Source organism: Microtus pennsylvanicus, chromosome 6, assembly GCF_037038515.1.
Source record: "Microtus pennsylvanicus isolate mMicPen1 chromosome 6, mMicPen1.hap1, whole genome shotgun sequence".
Taxonomy (NCBI): Eukaryota; Metazoa; Chordata; class Mammalia; order Rodentia; family Cricetidae; genus Microtus; species Microtus pennsylvanicus.
In genome coordinates, this window is record NC_134584.1 from 28,404,002 (window position 1) to 28,426,117 (window position 22,116).

The 22,116-nt window shown below is 39.2% G+C and overlaps 1 long non-coding RNA gene across 1 annotated transcript; it reads right to left on the reverse strand.

Annotated features, from left to right (window-relative positions):
• Positions 1-1,462: 1,462 nt before the first annotated feature.
• LOC142851832 (uncharacterized) lies at positions 1,463-14,160 on the reverse strand. The gene is made up of 3 exons (XR_012910875.1): positions 14,079-14,160; positions 13,244-13,316; positions 1,463-1,521 (listed from the first exon to the last, which is right to left on the reverse strand). It is a non-coding gene; the product is annotated as an uncharacterized LOC142851832 (long non-coding RNA).
• Between the last annotated feature and the right edge of the window lie 7,956 nt (positions 14,161-22,116).

Here is a 22,116-nt window from a genome sequence, read left to right on the forward strand (position 1 = left end):
AAACAAATTCAAACAAATATATCTTTATACGTTTTAAGGTAACAAAATACAGCCTTAGTTACTTTTCCTAGTGCTGTGACAAAATGCCCTGAGGCAAGCAACTTCCGGGAGAGAAAGGACTTATTCTTGACTCTGATCGGAACATAGTGCAGCCTGGCAGGGCAGCCCTGGCGGCAAGTCTTGAAGCGGCTGTCCCAAGTCACATCGCATCTGCCATCGGTAAGCAGGAAGTGACGAATGCTGGCACTAGGTTCACTTCTTTTCACGTAGGTCCCAGGACCCAAGTCCGGAGAATAGTGCGGTGCACTTGGGTGGCTCCACCCATCTCTGCTGATCTAATCTAGATAATTCCTCACAAGCACGTACAGAGGCTTGTCTGTGGTCACGAATCCTGTCAAGCCGATAACCACTTACAACAATTACAAAGTCCAAAGTGATAAAACTGAAACAGGTTGGAGGCACAGTATTACTGGCATTCGCCGTTTGGAGAACAACACGGTACGAAGCCACAGAAGTTACGTAACTATTCTTCACTCCAATAATACCACTTGTGAAAAAATCTTCAAAATCAACTCTAGACTGGGATTAAAGTGCAGTTGTTTTCTAGCTAGAATACTGTTAGATTGTAACTTGAAGGAAGTTTAGTAGGTAGACTTTTATCAACTATGTTTCAGGAGGGCAGATGATAAGATCAAATTACCTACCAAGGATGTACCTCTGACGCAGACAGAGCTGACAGTTTGGGAAAGAGCACTGTCTCAGGCAGCATCTCTACGGCTATGAAGACACCACGGCCACAGCAACTCTTAGAAAGGAAAACATTTCACAGGGGTGGCAGCTCACAGTTTCAGAGGTGTCGTCCATTATCATCATGGCAAGGAGTGCGGCAGTGTGCAGGCAGACATGGTGTTGGAGAAGGAGCTGCCACATGTTGCTATTCAGGCAAAAGGAAGTAGGCTAGATTGAGTGTCACACTGAGAGAAGCTTAAGCAAAGGAGACGTCATAGCCTGCCCCACAGTGGCACACTTCCTCCAACAAGGCTACACCTACTTCAACAAAACACTTAACAAAACCCTGCCTCCGAATAGTGCTAGTCCCTTTAGAGGCCATTTTCTTTCAAACCACCACAGGCATCTATTTTTATCATTCACTGTATTCATTTTTGAGGTGATGGTTGTTTGTGTCTTTGAGACAAGGTCTCACCATGTAGCCCTAATGGCTTGGAACTTGCTATGTAGACCAGATTGGTCTCAGACGCATAGAGATCTGCCTGCCTCTGTCCTCTAAATTCTGAGACAAAAAGTGTGCACCACTGTGCCTGGCTATTCACTGTATTCCTACATTAAAAAATGTAATTCTTGGGCTGGCAAGATGGTTTAGTGGATCAAGGCACTTACTACCAAGCTTGGTGATCTGAGTTCAATCCTTGGGATCCACGCGGTGGAAGGAGAGAACGGATTGCTGCAAGCTATCTTCTCATCTCCACCCGTATGACATGGAACTCAGGCCTTTGCATGCTCCTCAATCCATAAATAAACATAATTCTACAATTAAATAGTAAGGCCTATAAAAATAAAAACATTTGATGATTTTAAATAGGTAACTAAGGGGGCTGGAGAGATGGCTCAGTGGTTAAGAGCATTGCCTGCTCTTCCAAAGGTCCTGAGTTCAATTCCCAGCAACCACATAGTGGCTCACAACCATATGTAATGAGGTCTGGTGCCCTCTTCTGGCCTACAGACATACACACAGACAGAATATTGTATACATAATAAACAAATAAATATTTTTTTAAAAATAAATAGGTAACTAAAATAGTCAATAAAAGATGAAGTAGAAATAAATTGAAAGAGATACTTATATTTACAACTATAAATAAAAATGCAATATAACCCAAAATGTAATATTCACAATATAGAGTTCTCAAAATTTTAAGGCAGCAGTCTGACACAATAAAAATATGTTAGTGACATAAACAATGTCAGAAGATAAACTGGAAATGGACAAAAAAAATGGACAAAAAAGATTTTTAACTTAATAGTAAAGGAAAAGAAAGAAAAGGAGGGAAGTAGGGAGGGAAAGAAGGAATGGAGGAAGGGAAGAAGGGAGAGAAGAAGGGAGGGAAAAAAGCAAGGGAGGGAGGGAGGGAAGAAAAGGAGGGAAAGTAAGGAGGAAATCCGTTTGACTTATCAAAAATGAAAAGGACTTGCTGTAGTGGTGTGTGTTAAGAATGAACCTTCAGGGAGAACCAGCTGAGAGTTTAAGGGAACTGGCTGCTCTTCCAGAGGACCCTGGTTTAGTGCCCAGCATCCACATGGAGGCTTACAGCCATGTGTAAGTCCAGTCCCCGGTATCCAACACTTTCTTCTTGCCTCTGCTGGCACCACACACATAAGTTACAGACTTACATTCAGGCTTTGTGGAACTGTAAATTTCTGAAGGGAAAAGTTTAAAAATAGGAACCGATTTAAAAGTAGATACATACTTTTGATCTAGCAATTTCTCTTCTAGGGTAGTAGTTTTAGTCTGTAACTACAAAAAGCTCTGAAAGATGGATACATGGGCTATGCTCTATGGTATTACTTTCTGCTGGTGAGAGCTTTGGAAACCATCTGTCCCTTAACAATAACTGATTTAATAATTTATTGCTCATTTAGAGTGCACATCACATAAAAAGAACAGATCTCTCTTTAAAGACATTAGAGGTTTACAATATGTTGTTTCTCTAAAACTTGCTGTATAAAACAGTGTGCATCTGACTTGATACAGTCATCCAAACCGTGTGTGTGTGTGTGATAAGATAGCTAGAACAAATTTTTGTGTGGTTTTACTTTCTCTTTCATACCTTTGTGAATTGATTTTATTTTAAAAGCAATGACTATGTGCTATAAATTAAAATTGGGGAAAAAGTGAAAAATGTACTTCCCATATTATTTGTTGTTTTGAGATATTTTATGTAAAATATATGGCAGCATGTTGTACTGACTGGTTCTGTATATCAACTTGATACAAACTAGAGTCATCAGAGAGGAAAGAGCCTCAGTTGAGGCAATTCCTTCATGAGATCCAGCGGTAAAGCATTTTCTCAATTAGTAATCAATGAGGGAGGACGCAGACCATTGTTGGGGGTGCCATCCCTGGGCTGGTGGTCCTGGGTTCTAAAAGAAAGCAAGCTGAGCAAGCCATGGAAGCACATAGCCCTTTTCCACGGCCTGTGCATCAGCTCCTGCCTCCAAGTTCCTTCCCTGCTTGAGTTCCTGTCCTGACTTCCTTTGGTTAGGAGGAGCAATGTGGAAGTGTAATCTGAATGAACCCTTTCCTCTCCAACTTGCTTTTGATCATGGTGTTCTGTTGCAACAATAGAAACCCTAATAAGACAACGTTATGTATATGCATCTTCAGTCCTGCTGGAATGAGAGTTCTCCCACTGTTTACTTTTAACCATCCTTTCTTTATACTTAATGCTTCATAATGAGAAAAACATTCTTGAAAAACCTTCAGAATTTATGTCATCAATATGTAAAATGTAAAAATAGAAGTGGTTAGTTGGAATCTGAGTATAACAATTTCTGAAATTTTTTTCATTAATTACATTTAAGAAATTTCTATTAAGGCGACTCAATTTTTACACGAGAGATTTGTCTTTTGTTTTACTCTAGTTTGACACCCCATGTTCTCCTTGCCACAATACAGGGAGTTGGTCTGGAACTGCAGCAACTGACCCTGTACTGTTTCATCCCCATTTCACTCTACCCCCAACATTGCTGAACTGTTCCATTTTCCCATAAAGGAAGGTTATTCTTAGAAATCTAACTTCTTTAGTCCCCTATTGTAATGGGGACTATTCCTTTCCTTTCCTGTTCCTTTAGGAGACAAGCCCTGCCCACTCCCCTCCCCTTCCACTGAGACAAGTGGATCTTCCTTCGGTTCCAGCCTGTGTGAGCTCTCTCTTTTCCATCCCTCTTTGGAAGAAGCTGCAGCTGCCTGCCATGGCCCCTCTCCCCCCCTCCTTTCTCTCTCTCCCTCTCTCTCTTTCTCTCCCTCTCTGCCTCTCTCTCCTCATCCCCCTTCTCCCTCCCTCTCTCCTTTCCCCTTCCCTTCCATAACCCACTAAATAAATATCCAACCTCACTCTGCATGGCCTGCCTATCCATCTCTGTCTCTCACCCACTGCAGCTCCTCGTTGGGACTGGCTGACCCTCCAAGGTCTCTCAATCACTGAGTGGCTCCCTGCCTGGGACCCACTGCCCCTCATGGCCTGATGCCTGCTGCCTGCTGCCACCACTTGGGGACTAGAGCCGTTTTATTTTTACCATTACACCTATCTAGCAAAGACACTTCATGTTCACCAATGTAACCATCTGGACAACCTACAGTAAGCAAAGACATGCAATAATATAAGTGAATCTGAGCTTAAATTTTAAGTTGGTACCCTTTCCTTGCTCCAGCCAGAACTCAGTGCGAAGAACCCTTTGATCGCAGGTTCATGTATGAGGCAGCATAACTTACCTCATGCTTAAAAACTTAGGTAACTCTCTGATGTTACTAAGTCCCTATCAGTGTTTCCTTCCATATCTACCTGCACTCATTCTGTCTCTGTCTTCATGAATTTTCTAACTACAATTAATAGACCCTTCTGTTTGGGAGCTTGTCCCTGCTCAGGGGTTCAGAAGGTCAGGGCTGGGTGGGCTGCAACACTATAAATAGGATATTCAAGCTTCAAATTCCAGGAGTTGTGGACAATAGAAAAGGAAAATCTATACCCCCTGGCATTTACTCTGGCAGACCATTTGTTTCAAAGGAACAATATCACTGTCTTTCATATACTGACAAAGATTTCACCAGGTTCCCAGTAAGAATTAGGAGTTGCGTTACATACTCTATATTATTTATACTTTATCTAGAGACACACTTATTCACTTTTATGATAGTTTATTATATAGTTCTGCCATGTTCAACTAAATCAATATATTGCAAAAGCAGAATTTATAAAAAAAAATCCCTCATAGGCATACAGACACAGGGTAAACCTAAAGACTGGTACACCTAGGAAGAGCCACCTCACCCAGACAACGTATGGAACTATCTTTGTATAAATATTATAAATAACATAATTTTGTCTTATAAATGACTTTTGTTCAAAATGAAGAGAAAACACACAGAGAGGGGGAAAAGAAAGGGGGAGGTGGGGAGAAAAAGGAAAGCTTTTGATTAATATAATTGAAATCAAATCCAAAAAGAAAACTCTGTTGGATTCTTACAAAAAGAAAAGAAAAAGAAATGTAGTTTAATGGGAAAAATGAATTCTCTACAACTTCCTACGTGCTTGGACTTCACATGTTTTATTTCACTTGCTTTTCACTGAAAAGTCCAATTAAATTTTATTTCAAGAAATTTTCTCAAAGATAAAGAACTAGAAGTTACAGAGTAAGGATGTGGGCATAAATGTTATTCTTAAATTAGTGCCTTTTTTCATAGGCTTTCTCTTCATAACGGACATCAGAAGTTCCCCTCTTGTCTCACTTTCAATTTAAACCAATTAGCCATGAAGACTGATTTTAAAGTGGTCAGGTGATTAGTGGCAGGATGGAAATGGAAATGCAAACATTGGGATTCAGACTATTTTCTTACTCTAGAGAGAAAATCATTTTGTCTTCTGCTCTTTAGGGTTGGAGATGTGAAAAATATTTGTAACTGCTTCATTTAAGCTAAGTCTTAATATCAGTAACTTTTCTAGAACAAATAGAGACGGTTGCAGGGTGCATATGTGTCTCTGATCATTTGAATACAAGTAGCTACATACAGCCTGACAATTTCGTGTGATGATGATTTATTAAGACTCAGCCAGCCTATTTATTCCTTTCTTATAAAGTCTTTGTGACTTGGGCCAATCATTTGCAGCTTATTCATCACTGAAAGGGACACAGTTGTATAACACTTTAGTCATGGCATATTAATTTCTTAGTAAAGTCAAGGCAGTTTCTTGGTTTCTAATTTTGGTAAAATGGAAGTTTCAGAAAAATCTGTGTAAGGTTGACTGGTAAAATTTTTTTTAATAAGAAGAGAAACACAAAAAATTTGGGTATTATTTAAGGACTTACAAATATTCTTTTTAAGACATTTACATCAATCTATAAGAAAATTATATATTTGAAATGTTTCAAAATTAAAACTTTCCAATAATACCACACACTTATTTAGAGTTGATTATATGCTAGGCATTACACTAAAATCTTACAATTATAGAATCCTCTCCTTTTGCCCTAGCCATATACATTAGCCACAATTATAATTTCTCATTTCAGATGAGAAAAAATGGGGCTGAGAAAATGACATGACTCGCTTGGAATAGCCAGACTTGCACCCAGCATCGGAACTGCAATGTGCATTGCTAATCAAGAGGACGAAATGGGACAGCAAACTTTCAGCTCTTCCGTTCAGCACTTGTCTGTTATTACCCGTGACATAATCCCTAATAAAGATGAATGTCTAATCCAGTGGCGTTGGTTTGGGAGTAGGCCACGTGTAAATAGGGAAGACCCGTGTGAGATGGCTCTTCCTCTGTATCACAATCATCAGACTTACCCTGGATCTGTATGCCTGTGGGCTTAGTTTTTGTTTAACTTCTGCTTTTGCAATATATTGATTTAGTTGAACATGACTGAACTATATAATAAACTATTATAAAAGCAAATATGTGTGTCTACAGATAAGCAAAATACAAGTAATGTAGGGTATGATTATTGTGCTACGCCTAGTTCTTACTAGGAACCTGGTGACAGTTTGTCAGTATTTGAAAGACAGTGATACAATTCCTTTGAATCGTATCACTTCCATGGTCTGTTAATTTGTCTGTGTATATGTGGGTAAAGTTCCCTGTTGGTCTATATATCACTTCAGCTTTGCGTGCATGAGTGCGTGTGCGTGTGTGTGTGTGTGTGTCTTGGTGTCACAATGCGGTCTAGACGTGCCTGCATAGCACAGGCTGTGCTAGCACTTGAAATGTTCCTACTGCAGCCTCCTGAGTGATGAGATTTTAGGCGTGTGTCACTGTGCCCAGCACTGTCCATATCGGTCTGTTGTGTCAGGGTAGTCATCAGAAGGACACTTACTTCTTGATGTGGGAGTGTCATATATCAATCTGTTGATTTCATTGGTTAAGCAATAAAGAAACTGTTTGGCCCTGTGGGTGGAGTAAACAGAACAGAATGCCGGGAGGAAGAGGAAGTGAGGTCAGACTCCACAGCTCTCCTCTCGGGAGCAGACGTCCGCCATGCTCCCGGCTCCTGGGCAGACACACGCGATGAAGCTCTGAAGCTCCGACCCAGGATGGACTTAGGCTAGAATCTTCCCGGTAAGACCGGTGCTACACAGATGATAAGAAATGGGCTAGTCCAGGTGGGAGAGTTAGCCTAGAAGATGCTAGGTAGAAATGAGCCAAAGCAGTGTTTAAAAGAATATAGTGTCCGTGTAATTATTTCGGGGCATAAGCTAGCCGGGCAGGCGGCTGGGGTTTTGGGGACATAGCCCTGCCGCCCCCCTATTACTACAACTTCTATTTGGGAGACATTATAAGAAGGAGCATCAGAGTGCAGAAGAGAATATGAATGTTTCACTCTTGAGGGGCCACACTGAACTGTGGTAAGAAGAGTTGGGTCATGTTTGTTAAAACACGAGAACATAGCTCAGACTCAGTAGGTGGGCAGCCTTGAGCTGACCCCTCTACCTTTTGAGTGCTGACATTACAAGTGTTTCTCACCATGCCTGGCTTCGAAGAAATTGTTTGAAATCTATACTTATTGTGTAGGCTACAGTTACTTACGTTTAGTGTGTATGCATTTATAAACTAGTGTGTGTGAGCGGTGTATGGATGTGTGGTGCGTGACGAGTGTGCAAGGAATAGAACACTACCTGTCTTCCTCTGTCACTCTCCATTTTATTGTCTTGAGAGAGGATCTCACACTGAACCAGAAGCTCACTGCTTCAGCTAGGCTGGCCAAAGGAGTTCTTGGGACAGGCTTCTTTCCACCCCTCCCCCAGACGCTGGGGGTCACAGGTCTGTACATATGTGCCTAACTCTTTACATGGGTGCAGATGATTCCAACGGAGGCTTCATGCTCGTTCAGCAAGTGCTTATATGCCATGTATAACTGTGTCTTTGTGGGTAAAATCCAACACAAACCACCAAGGAGAGGAGCTAGCAGCCACATAACATAAACATCTACTTAGCTTGTATCTCTAAAGCTAATTTAGAATTTAGATTATATTTGATCTTTAGTCCCAGAAATGTTGGATTCCTTGAATGCTAATTTTTAATTTCTAACTCAGTTCATCCTCATTTTATATAAAAAAAATCTTATGGTTTAAAAACTTCCAGCTTCTTATTCATTCACATATTTGGCACAAATTTCTCATGTTCCAGGTCTGAACTATTCAGTTTTTAACTATAATTTTTTATATGAGTTACACCAAAGAGATTTTGCCAAATGTCCACACAATTTTTACTGCAACATTTATTGGAAAACCTTTCATTCTTCTTCCCAAGACATTCCACTCATGATAGATCATTTGTATCTTCAGACTTAACTAATTATCTAATAGGTTAATGGAATTACATCTTTTTATTTATTTATTTATTATTATTATCATTGGTTTTTCGAGACAGGGTTTCTCTGTGGCTTTGGAGCCTGTCCTGGAACTAGCTCTGTAGACCAGGCTGGTCTCGAACTCACAGAGATCCGCCTGCCTCTGCCTCCCGAGTGCTGGGAATGGAATCACATCTTTGCAGTGCTCTTGGAAACATAATTATTTTGGCAGATTCTTTAGGTTACTATTCAATTAAGATTTTAAGCTGGGCGGTGGTGGCGCACGCCTTTAATCCTAACACTTGGGAGACAGAGACAGGCGGATATTTGTGATTTCAAGGACAGCCTGGTCTACAAGAGCTAGTTCAGGAGATGCTCCAAAACTGCAGAGAAACCCTGTCTCAAAAAAAAGAAAAAAAAAGCCTTAAGAGGTGTTAGCAGAAGTACTGAACAAATGGCTCAGTGAAGAAAAGAGCTTGTTCTGGAAGCAAACATGAGTACCCCTGCACCATTTTTCTTTTTCTTTTTCAATCTAGGAGTGATCCTCCATGGGTCTGTAGCCCCAAAGTTGTGAGGGAGAACAGGAGGATCACTGGGGCTGGCTAGCTTCCAACCTAAAGCAGGATGAGAGACCCTGTCTCAAAGGAATAAGTGGGGGAATAAGAGAGCAGGACACTTAGCATTCTCTCCTGGCTGCCCCAGATGTGTGCACACCTGTCCACATTGCCACATACATGTGTGCATACACTGCACACATGCAATGAATAATTTGAGGGTTATAGTTTAGCTTTGAACTTTTATTGTTCTAATAAAATGAATCAGATAATTTTGAACTACTTTTAAATTCTCAAACTATAAAACATGGACAATTTTCCATTTTATAAAAGTTTGATGATCTGGTAGGACTCAGTGTAATGGTCTGTCCTGTTCTGTCCCCACCAAGACTAGCCCCACCTACACCCTCCCCATCCACCACAAAGGCAGGCAGATCTTCCTTTTGCTTGCAGCCTGAGCCAAGTCTCTTCCTTTCCATCTCTCTCCCAAAAAGGTAGCTGCTGCCGTGGCTCCTCTCCTCCCCCACCCTTTTCCTCTCTGTGCTCCTTTCACTTCTCTCCTTCCCCTCTTCCCTTTCCCCTCCTTAACTCACTAAATAAATACCCACTTTCTCTGTATGGTATACCTATCCATCTGTCTCTATTCCACTGGGGCTGTAGCTCCTCATGGGACTGGCTGCCCTGTCTCAGTCTCTCACTCACCATGAGGCTCCCTGTCTGGGACCTATTGGCCCTCCTTGCCCACAGGCCACCGTGTGGCTACCTGCCTGGGACTTGCTGCCCCTCTTGGCTCTTGGGCCACTCAAGGGCTCCCTCCTTGGGAGCCACTGGCTGCCTTCATGGCCCCCTGTGGTCTGGGAACCTGATGGCGCTGCCACCGCTTGGGAACCGTAGCATTTTATTTTTACTCTTACACTCAGAAATATCTCAGAATAATTTTTTAGTAATTATAAAAACCTTTTGGTTGGTTACTCTTGGTCATTTACAAAGGTTATATAGAAAGTATGGTGAAGAAAATGACCCTGAGCCCAACAGATAACATTTTCTGGTTCTGACCAACCTTTAAATGATAAAATTGTCATTATGGATATATTTTTCTAATTTTACACTTTATTACATTATTAGTCTCCTATAACAGTAACTTGAAGATATGACACATTCCTTAACAATTCAGTTGATAAGACATTTATTTGTTTGATATTATAAGTAGTACTTATCAATTTTCTTAATGCATTTTTATTTAAAAAGTCATTTCTTATGACTTATATGGCTCAACATGTAAGATCACTTGCCACCAAGCCTGAAGACAGGAGTTCAAACCCAGGACCCACAGGGTAGAAGGAGAGAACAGACTCTTGCAAATTGTGAGCTGTGGCACGTATACCTATATTCATATAAACATATACAGTACTAATAAAGCTAAAAATAAAATAATCATATCTGAAGTTCTGTTAATTTGCCCAAGATAATACAGTTTTAAGTGAGTTGTTTGGTATTCCACTTTAAAACTCCAAACTTTCTAATTTAAATGTAATGTAGTAATTTGGATTTCTTATAGTCTTTAATTGTAGTAGTTCCGTATTATCAGACACAGTCTGTCAGGTGCTGGGAAACCATGCATGGCCCCTGTTAGCAGAACTTACAGTGCAGAGCATATAGACCGATATAAAATAGCACACCACACCATCTGAATACAAACTGAGGTAAGTGGTCTAAAGGAAGGGAACTGTGAGTACATTGGCATGACGGAATATAATGTTGTTCTAAGTACTGGAGAGAGGGCTCTGGCAGCCGCAATGAAGACCATAGGTAGAGATGGGTGTGAGACACGGCTGCAGGGGCAGTTAAAGACACACCATGAGAGCCTCGAGACTTAGTAGAGGATTTTATCTCTATTTTTTTTAAAATATTTATTTATTATGTATACAATATTCTGTCTGTGTGTATGTCTGCAGGCCAGAAGAGGGCACCAGACCTCATTACAGATGGTTGTGAGCCACCATGTGGTTGCCGGGAATTGAACTCAGGACCTTTGGAAGAGCAGGTAATGCTCTTAACCACTGAGCCATCTCTCCAGCCCCCGATTTTATCTCTATTTTTAAAGTAACGTGAGCCATTTAGTTTGAAGCAGCAAAAATACAGTGTCAAATTTATGTTTTGAAAAGATCATTGTGACAACAGGAGAAAGTGGGGGCAAGGGGAATATCTTTATGGATGCCAGAAGCCCAGTACACAAGCTATAACAGGAATGGTAGGTGAGATTGATGGTAGCCATTTTGTTCATATCCGCAGTTCCGTTATCTACCCAAATCTATAATAGTAAATAATTCAGTGTTTTCACATTTAAAAATTTAGGACTTCCACTGTATTTATCTACGGAGTAATTTTAACTACATATGACTAAATTGGAGTTTCTGGAAACAAAGATAAATACACAATATCAACAGATGCTTGGAAGATAAAATGAAGAGCTAAGACCGTAGCTCAGCGGAGGGCACTGGTTTAACACGCAGGAGGCCTGCGCTCAATTCCCAGTAAACACCTCCACCCTCTGTCACACACACCCACAAATGGTAGTATGAGGGAAGATGGAGATTTTAAAGTTTCTGGCTATTTACCAACATCACATATTAAATATTCTATCTCTCCTTTTGCCACATATAATGAAGTATCTTCTAATTGTCTGTAAATCTCTAAGGCAATCATATTGCAAGTTATTTTAGTTTTACAATGTTAATATTAAAAAAGAAATTCTCACCATTTACAATACTTCTTTTAAAAGGTATCTTTATTTTCTATGATTTAAAATTTTAGTCATTTTTCACTTTCTATGGGGGAGCTGTAAATTAATCTGAGAAGAGTTCTTCCAGGTTTTCAAAAGTTTTTTTCTGTAGAGTCCACAGGCTTCTTGTAGCAATTATTCTGTTTCTAATATTGGTCTTGTGTTAGTTTTAATGCATTAGTTACCTCATTTCATTGCAGTTAGGCAGGTAGATTGTGAGATCTGGCTGAACAGTTGCACTGAGGATACCTACTTCAGATCTAAAACCTTCAGTCAGCAAATAACCAACCGTACTTCTTGTTTTCGGTTGAAACAATCTCATATAGTTCCTCCTGACCTTGAATTTGCTATGTAGGGGAGGCAGGCTTTGCACTCCCGAGTTTAAGGCTCTGAGAACATGAATGTCTGCTAATATACCGGCTAAGTTTTTGTTGTTTCCCGGCAGAGGATGAACCCAGTGCTTTATGCCCATTACACAAACACTAAGCTATGTCCCTACCCCTCTTTTCACATTTTATTGGGAGACAATGTCTCATTAAATTTCCAAGGCTGCTCTTGAATTTTTTCTATACCACAGACAGGTCTAGAACTTGATCACAAGACCCTCCTGCCTCAACCATCATAGGAGATGGGGTTACAAGCCTGCACTAAGAACTCCTAAGAAGCAAAACTTCATTTGAACCCAAGTACCTAATGTGATTATTTTCTGTTGTGTCGGGGACCAGCCTCAACAAAAATACCTCTTGCCGGGGTATGGGCATTGAAATTTAGAAATATAGTGAAGAATATAAGACATGTTTAAAAATAATAAAACACAAACATATAGAATAGTACCAGGAGGGAGTTCCAGTGAACACTGAAATCACCTGCATTTAATTTCCAATGGCTTAAAATACCCCTGACCCCAAAAGGTAGGAGTAAGGCAAAACAAAAAAAAAACCTGCATTAACGTGGTACAGGGAAATGTATAGCTGAGTTGAAGGTCACGGGCTACTTCCTTAGTTAAACACCTGTTCCTATGTCGAAACAAGTCGTACTCACACCCTAGACCAAAACATTCTGTAGGCAAACCACTCCACAGGTGGAATCCATTGTTATCTCCTTAGGGGAACTGGACCTTAGTTGGATCCTTAGACTTTTGTTCGAGGTAGAGGCGCATCTACTTCTCTATTCCTGAAATACAAGGTCTGGCTATTAGCCACACCTGTTGACAATAACCTTGAGAGAGAAGAACTCTCTGGTCTGAATCTAGGTGGGACCTTTGTTTGAGCTGGAAAAACAATAACCTTGAAGGAATAGAGGTGAGTTCCAACTCTCTGACCTTTGGTCGCGCGTTTGGGTCTCCACACCGTTGGATGTGGCAAGAGAGGTATTGACATTTACTGAACCTGAGCCTGCAGAGAAAAAGAATTAAAGAGCTGATGGATTTGTGAAGGAACTGGATATTAATAGTCAGATCAGAACACAGGGGATGGGGACACGCTGCTTGGCATGTGCATTCTTATCCCATTCCAGAGCTGTGCTTTGTGAAACAGGGTCACAGGATGGAAAGAACCACTGAGCCATTAGAAATAAAATCTGAATTTCAAAATAAATTGAAAATTTTTCATTAGCTTTTTTTTTTTTTTTTTTTTTTTAGGATTTTGCTCTAAGTTTCTGCAGCTGACTTTGGTGTTTGAGTTTTCTAAGCATCTGCTTTGTCAACCTGGTTCTACTTCAAGAAAACTGACTGAATTGAAAACAAACAATGCTCAACAAGAACGTATCATGTTTCTGAGATTTTGAAGATGAGTACATACAATACATATGGCTCTGTGGCTATTATCTTGCATTCTCCACCTCCTCCAAACATGTTCATATTCTCTTTGCTGAACTGTGAAAGTCAAATCCAAGCGTCACTTTAAGAATGTAAATCTGGATCGACTGGGATTCAGATAGGCTCTGTGTGTATGAAGTCTTTGTTTTTAACCACTTTTATTGAGATAGAATTAATACACACTGTACAACTCAACCTTTAAAGGGTAAAAATCAGTTTTTTCATATTCACACAGATTTGTGTAACCATCAACACAGTCAATTTTAGAACATTTTCATAATCTCCAAAAGAACACTGTAGCCTACCTTGTGTCTACCCATTTTACCACTTACTAATATACCTCCTCTGTAGAGAACGCTCTGTTCTGTCCACACAGGTCTCTCCTGCCAGTCCATGTGAATGAATCATACAGCATATGAAATCTTGTGTTTAGCTCCTTGTTTCCAGTATTCTGTTTGGATCCAAACATGTTGCAGCATGGACTGGTACTTGATTCCTTTCTATGGACAAATAATATGCTATGGTATAGATAGGCCACATCTGGTCATTGTGAATAATGCTGCCTACTATTTTTTGGACACAAATTTCTATGTTGATGCATAGAAATCCTGGCTGACTGGAAAGTTGGGAAAATGTAGCTAAATTGTCTAGATCTAGATTCAAAGTATCCTTTAATGTTAATAGTTAGCTACTTCGGAGTAGAGTTAACTTCTTGCTGGCTTAGGAAATCAATCCACTTGTTTCTCCTGATCTTCAAAATGTAAAAAACACAGTAATTGAGTAACTCCCAGGATTAGGTGATGTAAGACTAGTACTAGTATCTGGAATATTGGGATGAATACAATAAAAAGTTTTTCTAGGATGTCTTATCAGGAAACTCATGGGTTATTAAACAATAGCAAGTATCCCTTATAATTCTTGGTTATTTTTTTAAAATAAATTTTCTGTGTTCGACTTTGTAGCTTCAATTAGCACATGTATGAAGATGACTTCTACCTCTGTATCTAATTCCATTTCCTGGATATCTATATGTATTTCCAACTACCTAGCCAGACAGCCTGAGTCAACAGCCACCTTGGTTGTAACTTTTCTAACACCAAACTTATTCTCTGGGCTTGAAGCCTACACTTGGTCCTGCACCCGTCTCAAGTACAACAGTGACCATCTAGAGCACTAAGCCAACAGGATCAGGAACACTCAATTCCCTCATCCTTTCCCTTATTATGATTACATTAATTTCTTATTGAGTCTCCTTCCTTCATCTTCTTTCACCTTTTATTTTTCATTTCATCACCCAAGCACTTTTTGCTTGCTTGGTTTGGTTTGCTTTAATTGAAGTTATAAGAACAATATAGTCGTAACAAAAGTTCAGGTAAAAAAGCAGTATGTCAAAGAGCAGCTACTTTAAACAACTAGATTCATATTTTGTAATTGTATGTCATTTCCAGGTCTGCTACTTTTCCTTTTTTGGGTAATGTGGGTAGCAGTTCTAATGTTACTGTGCAACTATTTGAAAATGCAAAGCTTTCGTATTTACCTGTGAGACTAAAAGCCACTCTTCTGGCCTAGAGTACATCTCAGCCTCTTTATCTGTTGCATCCAAACTTGTTTTCAGATTATAAAACCTTCTAATGCACGTTTTTATATGCTCTGCCTCCTCATCAGAATAACTGATTTAGTTCCTGTATTTCCCTGTCGGCTATTTGGAAATTACTTCAACGACATTCAAAATCCACCATGCTGCAAAGCTTTATTAAAACCCTCATGAGCCTCAGTAATTTCACAGTGCTTCTGATGCAACTTACTAGATAGATAGTAATCTATGTCATTAGCTATATGAGGAAAGAAACAATTACTCACTTCCCATCTACTGTTTCCTGGACGTAGATGGTCCACGTGCTCAGTGATTGAAAGGTCTATAGGTTTATAACATTGTTTTATCACATCCTTCTTTGTTGCTGCTATTTGTTGAGACAGGGTCTTACTACGTAGCTCAGGTTGGCCTTGAACTCATGATTCTTCTGCCTCAAGTGCTATGATTACAGATGTCACCTCTACACCAGTCTTGTTCATTCTAAAGATCAGCCATCCTCCAAGTTTTGATCCACAAATCCACATATTTTCATGATATTCTTTTCATTAATTTAATAATCCTCCAAACTAGTTTTCTAGTGAGCACTCCTTAAAGAGATAGCATTCATAATTATAAGGTTCTTATAGCAATACTATAGCTAGATTTAATGTAAATACAAACTAAACATGAGACTTTATCTGAATTCCTTGCTGCCATCACATTCAAAGCTCTAAAGTAAGCCAGTAAATTTTTAAAAATTTATTTTACATACCAACCAGTTTCTCCTTCCTCCTCTCCTCCCTTTTCTTCCCCTCACCTCCTTTCTACCCCTCCTCCACCCACTCCTTGGAAAGGGTAAGGCCTCCCATGGGGAATCAACAAAGCCTGGCCTATCAAGTTGAGGTAGGAACAAGTTCATCTCCCCTGCATCAAGGCTAAGCAAGAAACTCCACCATAAGGAATAAGTTCCAATAAGATAGATCCTGGTCCCACCGCTAAGGACACCACAAAAAGACTAAGCTACACAACTGTCACCCACATACAGAGGGCCTAGGTCGGTCCCATGCAGGAAAGCCAGGAAATTTTTAAAAAATATTTTTGCAATGCTTTGTTTATATACCCTGCAGAAATATGTCTTAAATTATCTTTGCATATGTAAAATACTGTCAAATACTACTAGAGGTCTTCTGGTTTAATACTGATTTTTCTCCTTACATAAGGAAACATTTTGAATACTATGTGAATGTACAGGAAAAATCTAATTAAAGCTCATCTCAGGATTAAATACAAGGTAAAGCAGAAACTACATCGTGGACAGATGGTTTTAGAAGTAGTGAAGGAAGAGAGAAGCTGCTACATCAGAAACATGACTATTAAAAACAATTTACATCTTTGTACTGGTTTGTTTATGTTTATGCTGATACACATATACAGGGATATTCATACATGTGTAGGCCAGAAACCCACCACCTTAGAAGTCACTTGTTTTTTGAGACAGGGTTCCTTACTGGCCTGGAATACACCAAACAGGCTAGGCCGGTTGTCCAACGATCCACGGGAAACTACCTATCTGCCTCCCTGAGACGACAAGGGATGTGCCATCATGTCCATCTTTTCTCATGCGGGTTCTTGGTGTTGATCACAGGTTCACTCTACCAAGTCAACTATTCAGCCCGAGGTCTTAGGAAAACGTTTAAAAGATCTGAGGAGCAATACTAAAAACAGCATTTCCACTGAGTGCACATTTCCCATTAAACTTTTATATCTGATTTTTTAGGGAAAAGTAAATTTTATACTGATTTGTCCTGCTTTTGCTCACTGGGAGTCACCATATTGATATCCTTAATGTCGCCTTTAGTTCTTCCAGAATAAGACAAGGTATGAGCTATTTTCTTTCCTTTTTTTTATTATAAGTTATAGTTTGCATTAAGTAAAAACTAGATAAAACTTGTATATACTATGCATTCTGAAATGATGATCGAAGTGACAAGAATTATCCCATTAGATTTTGATATGCATTAAGCTGGCAATAAGGAAATGGTTCATAATAGTTATTGCCACTTTATTAATGTGATTACTAAAAAACTATTCCAGCGATTTTTCCATATGCAGAAGCATTATAAAAATTTAAAATATGACTTTAAAGGGTTAGATTGTTCACACAATTTTTCAGCTCATACCCATCACAACCTGTATTTTGGTTATTTATTTTGGCGCCAAATTCCTGTAGGAAGGACATGCAATGAGTTTTGTTTCAAACTCATTTCATAATTAAAACAGACATACATAACAGACATAATAACAGAGCATTACAAGAGAACTGACTTCGAAATCCTTCATTAATACTATTTCTAGCCCCATTGCTAAATGATCTCCTCCGAAGGACCATTTCCTCAGAACTGGTGGCACACATTTAATTTGTACAAATGTCCAAATTTTCAGTGGCATTTTCACTGAATTTAAGGCTTTGTCTAGTTTATAATGAAGGTTTTTACATGATATGGAAGTAGTGAAGATCTCAAGAAACATTTTTAAATGAATAAATGAGTTAACATACATTTGACTAAAAGTTGACTGGATCCATCGTCTGAAACAGTTCTGACAGCATTGCTGCAACCTTATATTAGGTAAGATGTAGGCTACCACAATTCAGTTCATTGTTTAGCTTCACAGCGTGAGTCTTTAAATTTATTTTGATGCAGTCAATTAAAACCCAGGTCTTAAAAAGTTCTACTTGAAATAACAAATAGATCCTATCTATTAATTTAACATGTGTCTAGGCATTTTGAGGCTTATGAGACATTAAAAGTTGACACACCACTCAGTCACAGCTCCAAATAAATCTTACAAAGACACTATTGCACTATTTGTTGTGTTTATGGGGGAAAATGAAAATAATTCTATTCTCAGTGTTTAAAGTGAAAAATCACTTCATAGTAAAAATATTCTAGCAAAATGTATCACTTAGCTGAAGTGTATACTTAAAAACCAAAATTTTGTTCTACTTATTTGTATTTTAAAAATGTGTCTATTTAGAACAGAATTTCAACTTTAAATACAAAGTACTAAGAAATGCTGACTCTGACATCTGCAGAGCAATTTGCCATGGCTCTAAGTCACTTTTTTCTGTTTGTCCACCCTAGACTACAGCACAGTGACGTCCCCACTTCTGTTTCTATTTACATTTCTCTCCTTCATGTTTGGTGCTCTCTGCTTTGCTCCGATTCACCTTTCACCACCCAGAGTAAAATGAGAATTAGTACTCTGCAGTTTGCATATTTTACTTCTTAGTTTTTAACATCTGGTTTTTAAGAGTTTTTTTTTCATTATTCTTTCTTGAGCTGTTCCTAATTTAACCAGGAGTGTAAGACTGTTTAACATAAAAATGTTAGGATCTTCAAGTTTACCCCCAATTTGCTCCCTCTAAGGTAATTTTGGTGGTTAAACATGTCACCATCCCCACATCTGACACTAGTAGCCTTTGTCCCTTTCTGATTGCTTTTGCCACACCAGACTAAAGCAGAACAGCTGCTGCAACAGTTAAATGCAAAACAGGAAGTCATGTGGCCTCGCTAACGCTTACCTTTCAAGGCGACTCACTCCCCCTGCTGGTTAGTGGAGAACACAGTTTCCAGAGCACTAATCAGTGTGTTGCTAAGCACACAGGATCTGGTTCAGCTGGAGTTATTTCCCTGGTAAAATTTATGCTTAGCCACTTTTTAAAAAATGTAGGGTTTAATGTACCTGTTACTTAAAGGAATCCAGCACCAGAGGCAGAAGCAGCGGCAGGTGGATCTCTGAGTATGAGGCTATCCTTGTCTACAAAGTGAGTTCTCGGCTAGATCTACACAGTGAGACCCTGCCTCAAAAAGACAAAAACAAAAGACAAACACACAAAAACAAACCTGAAATGAGGCTAAAGAGATGGCTTAGTGGCTAAGGGTGCCTCCTTTTCTTCCAGAGGCTTGCTTGGTTCCTAGCACCATGGCACCAGCCCCAGAGGTGCACAAGAACTTGTAGTCCAACTTGAGGGCTACAGCTCCCTCTTCTGACTTCTGAGGATATCCCCACCAAACACATAAATAAAAATCTTTTAACAAACCCACAAAAGCTAAAATAGTAATATATTTATGTTAAGTCATCTGACAGTTTTAAGTTCTACCCTCAAAATCAGCATCTTTAACTCTTCACCAAAGTCTAAATCAATCTATAGGTAATTTACGTATGCTAAATATGAAGTAATTTTGAGTCTATTACAAAATAATCCACAAGACATACACAGTTTGTTTTTATCTGCTGTTCTCTCCCTCTTAGAAATGTGTTCCTATTATATATATATATATAGTTTATTGTCAGATATAAATAGTGACAAGATCATTTTTTTAAAATCTTTTATTCTTATTACTTTAAGGCAAATTCCAACCATCTTGAAGATAAATATTCACTAAAATATAAATTAATCAGCTTTGCCAATTTTATGGCAATAACATCACAGTTAAAAAAAAAGTCCATCTAAAATACTGTATATCTTTGTAATCCACAGATCAAAAATACAAATGGGAATAGACATGAACATTCCCAGCAAATGAGTCAGGAAATTCCCTCCTTGATACAAGGTGCAAAAAATCAACTGGCTTAAGAGATATGTTAAAAATCTAGAAGCAAAACATACTAGCAGTGTTGAGGAAGACAGGTGTTGAGCAAACAAGGAGAAAACAACATCACCAGCAGAGTAACTCAGACTATGAAAGAGCTCAGTTTGAAGTCGTTGTGTAGGGGTGGGTACCATTCATCTCAGCGTGGGCAAGCTGAGACAGGAGGATGAAGAATCAAGGCCAGCCTGCACTACATAGTGAGTGCCTGACTCAAAACAACAAAGATCTTAAATTTAGGAAAGCAAAATACTAATTGATTCCACGAGGAAATACTCTTAAGTGCTAAAATTATTTAATTCTGGGATAGGAAAAACCTTCAAAGAAAGTGAGCCCTTGTCTGCTTTCATTCACTATTTTATATGAGGTGTCTAGAAAAGAGCTAATTAGCACCTAATAAATCTTCAATATGTTTGAGGGAATAAATTAAAGTTATTAATTTTGGGTGTGGGGAGATTGCTCAGTTGGTAAAATAGAAACCCGAAGACCTGATTTGGGTCCCTGCATGCTGGACATGGTGGTGCACACATGTCTGCTAAGACAGGTGGATCCCTGGGACTTTCAAATAGCTAGTTTACCTAATCAGATTCCCAAATCCCAGGAGAAACCTTCTCTTAAAAAAAAGTTGGCAGCTTCTGGGGAATGACACCTTAATTCACCTCTGGCTTCCACACATATACACCCTCACAAATTAACATGCACACACCAAATTATGCTTTTTAAATTTAAGTTTGGATTAAATGCTGCAACCATGCCAAGACTTCGTACTAAACAGCCTATCAACTGTCTTTACTGAGGCATGCAAAATTAATAGCTCACCAGTAACATTCAAGAAAGTATACAGGAAGATAATTGTGCTTCCATAAGGAAAACGAACTTTGAAACTGAGTGAAAAGTATTCTAAGCCATTTGTAAGTTACTTAAATCTGTTCTCAAAATTAATATCAAGCAGACTGTTGACTGTAACTAAATAATATTTAATAATTTAAGCTGATGGGTGTAAAATAGTTATTAAAACTGTATTCTTGTCCAAGAAATCTGTAAATGAAATAAAGAAATTTAAAATATAACTAAAGCCTTTTCTATACAGCTCCACTTTACTGCTATAGTGAAGTTATAAGACCTACTTTTCCTGCCACTAGGAAATCAAATTTCCTACCTTTATAGTTTTCAAAATCATTTTCAATTAGTATCTCAAGTGCTACAATAAGGTAAGCAAAGGTAAATCAACACCAACCTCAGCGGTGAATAAAAACCGAAACGAAGCTTGCCCTCATCTCTCACAGAATCTTTAGCAAACTTACAAGTCAACTCCTCTGCTTTTGCTTTTCTTGACAGCAGCATAATAAAGAGTCCCAAAGCAGCCATATGTGGTCCTTTGTGCAGGGCCTGGCAGCCTTTGAAACATACACCTTTTGAATCACAGTGCCGCACATTGTGTGACCAATAAATACTTGCTCAATGAGCTTTCCTAGTAGTGCTGTGTTTTAGCTGAGCCCACCAAATTCTTAGACTTTGGTTTAGTCACAACGGCGTGTATTTTGCAAGGAGGGCAGACAGGATTAAGAATGAAGTTTTGTGACTCACGAGAGCACAGTGAATCAGCTCACTATGGAAAAGGTCATTTGATCAACAAGTGCATTGGCCTCTGTCATATCATCTAGAGAAACTTAAAAGCAATCATCACCTTTATGAGCTTTCGAATGTCCAGAAGAGATCTTTTCCTGACCTCTAATAAACTTACCTCCGTTCGGTCTACATTTTTTTCTTGTTTTCACCATCTGCTCTTTTAGGTATATATAAGCTCGTATTAAAGGGTAGAGTTCAGAAATAAGGGAGGAGGGTGCCAAAGGCATCCACAGAGCGATGCACACATAACACCAGCGAAGGAAAGCTAAACTTCATCTCCTCAAGCTGCTGGGCTACTGGGCAAAGAGTAAGGCAAGACTGAAAGCCCGGATGACAGAATGAGAAGGAAGCCGCCAACCTGGAAGGTAAACAGGAGCGGTGGAGGCACCAGGTGGCACCCGAGCAAAACCCTGAAGACGGAGACAACTTCAACGGACGCTCTGGGGAAAGACAGCAGCAGCATGGCGAGACAGTTTTATTTGCAAGGATGCCAATCGGGTTCCTTTCTTCCCCGGTCCTTGCTT